The sequence below is a fragment of the Citrus sinensis genome, chromosome 1 (assembly GCF_022201045.2).
Source record: "Citrus sinensis cultivar Valencia sweet orange chromosome 1, DVS_A1.0, whole genome shotgun sequence".
NCBI classification, from domain to species: Eukaryota; Viridiplantae; Streptophyta; class Magnoliopsida; order Sapindales; family Rutaceae; genus Citrus; species Citrus sinensis.
Genome location: NC_068556.1, coordinates 6,145,771 through 6,152,180, shown reverse-complemented (window position 1 = coordinate 6,152,180; position 6,410 = coordinate 6,145,771). Strand labels below are relative to the sequence as shown.

Below are 6,410 nucleotides of genomic sequence, written 5' to 3'. Positions count from 1 at the left end.
CACCCCACTGCATTAGCATAAGGCACTTTTAACATCTCTTGTTTTTCTTAACTTGTTTTTGGACATTACTGGTTAGAGAGTTTGAAATGAGAGGCCAGAGGTGTTAACACTGGTTTACAGTAGTTCATCCCAAAGGTGTTGAGTACTTTTCCAAGTACTTTTTCTGAGTTAAGAACATAGTTCCATTCCTTCTATCTCTTGTGATTTCCATGCCCAAAATCTTCTTGGCATGTCCCAAATCCTCCATATCAAACTCAGAGTTCAGCATCTATTTTAAGGCTTCGATTTCCTCCCTCACTTTACAAGCAATCAACATATTATCCACATACAGTAGCAGGTATATGTGATGATCTGAATCTTTTTGCTTGTAGTATACACAACAATCAAAATAACATCTCATGAATCCATGTGACACCATGAACTCATCAAACCTGAGTTACCATTGCCTTGGGGATTGCTTTAAGCCATACAATGACTTCTTCAGCAAGCAGACATGATCAGGGTGTTCAAAGCATACATATCCCTCAGGTTGAGTCATCAAAATCTCCTCTTGTAATTTTCCATGTGAGAAGGCTGTTTTGACATCGAGTTGATCAACCTCCATGTCATATATTGCTGTTAAAGCTAATAATACCCTTATTGAGACATGTCTGACCACTGGTGAGAAGACTTCCTTAAAATCAACTCATTCCTTTTGTGTATACCCTTTTGATACTAGCCTAACTTTGAATCTCCTAGGCTCATTAGCTGTCAGCCTCTCTTTCACCTTGAAAATCCACTTGCACCCCACAATCTTTCTTTTCTCAAGTTTCTTTACCAATTCCCAGGTGTTGTTCTTGTATAGTGAATCTATCTCATCATTCATAGCCTTCTGCCACTTTGATTTATATGAACTCTGCATAGCCTCTCTGTAGCTTGTTGGCTCATCTTCGTCATTTAGAGCAGAGTTCTTTAATCAGATTCTAGTATGGCTAATCCTAAAGTTGATCTAGAGAAGTTTACAGGCAAGGATGATTTCAATATATGGAAAGTTAAAATGGAGGCTTTACTGATAACTCAGAGACTAGGAGATGCTTTAGAACCAGTCACCAAGAAAGAGGGAATGGAAGCTTCATCATCACTAACTCCACAACAAGCTGATGATATAGATAAAAGGACAAGAAGCACAATAATCTTGAGTCTTGGAGACTCTGTTATTAGAGAAGTTGCCAAGGAGAAAACGGTGGCTGATTTGTGAGCAAAACTGAAAACAATTTATATGACAAAGTCTCTGGCCAATAGACTTCATATCAAGAAAATGATGTTTACTCTAAAGATGGCTGAGGGATCCTCTCTTGATGATCATATTGATGAATTCAACTGAGTGTGTGACACCTTGGAGATCATTGATGAAAGCCTCAGTGATGAAAGTAAAGCTCTACTCTTGGTAAGTTCACTCCCACCATCATACTCCAATTTTGTGGATGCCCTAATGTATGGGAGGCAGACATTGTCCCTGGATGAGGTGAAAGCAGCCTTAAATACTAGAGGGTTGCAAGAAAAATCTGTGAGTATAGAAAGTGGAGTAGGGTTAACAGTAAAAGGGAAGATTGATAATAATAAGAATGCAGCAAATAATCAGAAGCAGTCCAAGTCTAAAACCAAGCCAAAGGACTTGAAATGCTTCCATTGCCATAAGGAATGATATTTCAAGAAGGATTGCCTAGAATTAAAGATCAAAAAAAAGGAGAAAATTAAGAATGCAACTACTACTAAAGAAGATGATGGCTATGAGTCAGCAGGTGTGTATGTTGCTACTGAGGATATGCAAAAGGGTAAGTGGATTCTTGACTCTAGTTGCACTTTTCATATGAGTCCATACAAGAGTTATTTTTCTGATTATCATGAATTTGATGGAGGACGAGTAATGATGGGTAATAATTAAGTGTGTAAAGTCATTGGGATGGGTAAAATCCACCTTAAGCTATATGATGGGTCTATAAAGGAATTTAGACAAGTTAGACATGTTCCAGAACTTAAAAGGAATTTGATTTCTTTGGGAATGATGGATTAAATGGGATGTAGCATTAAGCTTGAATCAGAGGAGTTGAAGATTCTAAATGGATCCACACTGGTTATGAAAGGAACCAGAAAGAATGAGGTTTATGTCTTAGATGAGGAGTCTGTAACATGGGTTTCTAATTCCATTGAGAGCACTGAGATAGACAAAACTAAGCTATGGCATTTAAGGCTTGGGCATATGAGTATCAAAGGTCTGCAAGAACTTGGAAAACAAGGTGTTATAGGGAATGATAAGATTGGGGAGCTAAGTTTCTGTGAAGAATGCATCTTAGGAAAATATACTAGGAATAACTTCAAGAAATCAATACATAAGACCACTGAGATCTTGCAATATATACATTCAGACCTTTGGGGTCCATCTCAGGTTCCATCTCTGGGAGGGAATAAATACTTTATGACCATGATAGATGACTACTCTAAGAGAGTTTGGGTGTATGTGCTGAAAGCTAAAGATCAGGTGTTTTGGGAAATTTAGAGAGTGGAAAGCTCTGGTAGAAAATCAAACTGAAAAACGGGTTAAAATACTAAGGACAGACAATGGCCTTGAATATTATGATCAAGAGTTTGACAGTTTTTGTGCAAATGAAGGGATTATAAACATAGAACAGTAAGGTTAACCCCACAGCAAAATGGCCTAGCCGAGAGGATGAACAGGACTTTAATGGATAAAGTTAGATGCATGATGATACAGTCCCAATTCCTAAGGGGCTATGGGCAGAAACCTTGCTAACAACCTGTCTTTTAGTTAATCTGGAAAACCTGGTAACTATATTGACCTTAAAGCTTTTGGATGTGATGTTTATGCACATGTTAAGCAAGGGAAATTATCTCCAAGAGCTCTGAAGGGGAAGTTCATTGGGTATCCAGATGGTGTAAAGGGTTACAAGTTATGGTGCACATATTTATCCCCACCAAAGTGCATCATCAGCAGGGATGTGATCTTTAATGAAAAAATTGTGCTCAGCAAAAAGTCACTAAACAATGATGCTGAACCTCAGTCTAAAACACTTGAAAGTATACAGTTTGAGGTGGAGCATTCAGATCAGAAGCCCTCTCAAGAAGCTGCAGATTTTGATGGGGGTGAAAATGACAGTAGTGGGAACACTGAGGCACAATCTCAACAGCACACACAAACTCAACTCAGAGACTATCATCTGACCAGAGATAGAGAAAGAAGGCAAATAAGACCTCCCCAAAGATACGGTTATGCTGACCTCATTGCATATGCACTGGCTACATCACATAAGATTGATGAAGATTCTATGAAATATACTCTGTAAATCTCTGTAGCTTAAAGATCAATCAATAAAAGCCTGTTATCTTGTTCCTTCGTAGATGTAGGCTAATGAGAATTAGCTAAACCACGTTAATCACTCATGTTTTTTATTCTTTTTGTGTTAGAGTGCAATTTATGCACTAGTTTTGCATTATTTACTTCCCTTAATATCAATGTTTTGCACTTAATAATAGTGATTACTTGTGTTTTACTTTTGTAAGTGCAATTCTATTGATTGATGATAAAATTGAGCTATAAGATGATGTTTAAGGATGATTGTTCTCTTGGAGAAATTATGAGCGTCAGAAGAACTTTGTTGATAAAGCGTGGGCGCGTGCTGTCAACTGCGGACCTGCAGTTTTTAGTTTAACATGTTTTGTATTTTTGGTTATTTTTGTAATTACGAATTTAATATTTCAGATATTAGGATTTTATTTTAAATAGAATTCTAAAAGAGAAGAGAGAGAGAGTATTTAAGGGAGGAATCTATTGTGAAAAGGGAGATTTTGATTGGAGAAAAAGAAAGAAACCCTAGATCTAATTTTTCTCTTCTCTCTATGAAGAACTAAACTTATTTTTCTAGTTGAAGGTTAATGAAGCTTTGATTCATTACTATTGTGAGATCTTTGTTATGCTTTAATTGTTTAATTACTTTTTGGGTATTTGTTTATTCTCTGAATTAGTTTCATGATTATGTTTGTTAATTAGGTAATTGGCCACTATTTAATTATCAACTTAATCTATTGTCAATTAAAGGATTCATCGTATGAAGATTTTAATGTTTGTGACAAATAACATAGCAGTGAGTTGTGTTATGAGAATAAACAATCTAATTTAAATGAATCATCATATGTGTTGATTAGGATTTGGGTCTCTCTGGTTTTTCAGGCTGTCAATTGATTAAATCCTGTGATCGTATCTAGGGTTGTCTATTGATTAGGGAAATATACAACGGTCGTACCTTGGTTATCGACCAGTTAAGGAGAGATTGGCTATTAGAGGGTCTCAATAGCTATAACCGGTCTATTCATAAGTAATAATAATCTATATTTGAATCAATGATCAGTAGTCGAATCAAGCTGAGTTAATTCCTTCAACCAGAGCTTTCTTCAATTTGAATTACAACTTTAATTTGCATTCTTGTTATTTTAATTTGATTTTTATTATTGTCAACAAAACCCCCCATTTTATGTTTTACGTTTTAAAAGGATTTAAATAATTACTGATCTCTGTGGACACGACCCTGCTCAATCACTATACACAATTTATTTAGAGTAGGAATTTATTTTTGTTGGCCTCGACAACCATCAAATTTTGGCGCCGTTGCCGGGGATTGGTGTCATTTATTTAATCCCTTTTACGTTTTACTTGGTGTATGGTTCGTTCTTCTCGTACAGGTACACTTTCGTTTGATCCTGAAATTGAGAAGACAGCTCGCCAGCTGAGACACCAGACAAAGCGTGCTAAGCAACGATCCTTGTCGCCTTTGCTTTCTGAAACAGATACAGTACCTGATTTAGTTGAATCATCTAGCGATTCAGAAGAACAAGTGATGGATAGACCTGCACATGTAGAAAGAACTCTTAGAGAGTTAGCTGAACCAGACTTGAATCAGCAACCACTCTGCATCCAATATGTATATTTGGAGGTAAATTTTGAATTAAAGTCTGGTCTTATTCATTTATTACCCAAGTTTCATGGTTTTGCAGGTGAAGATCCTCATAAACATCTTAAAGAGTTTCATGTTGTGTGTTCAAGTATAAGACCACAAGGCGTGACTGAAGAGTAGATTAAGCTGCGTGCTTTTCCATTCTCTGTAGATGGGCTAGCTAAAGATTGGTTGTACTACTTGCCTCCTGGATCGATTACAACGTGGAATGGTTTGAAGAAGCAGTTCCTTGAGAAGTACTTTCCTGCTTCAAGAGCTGCCAACATCAGAAAAGATATTTGTGGGATCAGACAACTTCCTGGGGAGACTTTGTATGAGTATTAGGAGCGATTCAAACAATTGTGTGCCAGTTGTCCTCAGCATCGGATTTCTGATAAACTTCTTATTCAATATTTTTACGAAGGACTGTCATTGATGGATAGGAGTATGATAGATGCTGCTAGTGGAGGCGTGTTGGTGAACAAGACCCCTACTTAAGCAAGGGAGTTGATATCAAATATGGCTGCCAATGCACAACAATTTGGCAGCAGGCAAGATCCCATTTTAAGGAAGGTGAATGAGGTAAATATTTCTTCTGTTGAACAACGTTTAGATAAACTTACTTCTGTTGTGGAAAAGTTTGTTGTAGGTAATGTGCAACAGGTGAAGACTTGTGGCATTTGTTACAATATGGGTCATTCAACCGATATGTGTCCTACACTTCAAGAAGAACCCGTTGAACAAGCCAATGCAGTTGGAGGATTTCCAGGCATGCCTTAGAGGAGGTATGATCCTTATGCACAAACATACAATCTGGGATGGAAGGATCGTCCCAACTTCAGCTATGGAGTTAGGCAATCAGGATTTTCACAACAGTATCCACCAAGACAACCAACACCTCCACAGTCAAACTCCAAGTTAAGTATATCTCTTGAAGAAATTGTTAAATCACTTGCGACTAACACTCAACAATTTCAGCAGGCAACTACAGCAAGCATTCAGAATTTGGAGAACTAAATGAGTCAATTGGCGATTACAGTGAGCCGTCTGGAGTCTCAAGTATTAGGAAGATTGCCATCACAATCTGAGGTGAATCCAAAATAAAATGTTAGTGCTGTCATCCTTAAAAGTGAGAAGGAGTTGCAAGAGCCTAGTAAGAAAGTGACAAAGTGTATAAAAGATGAGCTTGAAAAGAATGAATTGATGCCTCAATCTCATGATGCGGAACCTACCAGAGCTAAACCCCTACCTATTGTGATACCTCCTCTTTTTCCAAGCCGGTTTGCAAAATCCAAGAAGGAGGAACAAGAGAAAGACATCCTTGAGACATTTCACAAGGTTGAGGTAAATATTCCTTTGTTAGATGCTATAAAATAAATACCTCGATATGCTAAAGTCCTTAAGGAACTGTGCACCTCCAAGAGA

General features: G+C 37.4%; 1 non-coding gene across 1 annotated transcript; it reads right to left on the bottom strand.

Moving 5' to 3' along the window:
* Positions 1–5,267: 5,267 nt before the first annotated feature.
* On the bottom strand, positions 5,268–5,374 carry LOC127898730 (small nucleolar RNA R71). Its single transcript, XR_008050579.1, has one exon. It is a non-coding gene; the product is annotated as a small nucleolar RNA R71 (small nucleolar RNA).
* Between the last annotated feature and the right edge of the window lie 1,036 nt (positions 5,375–6,410).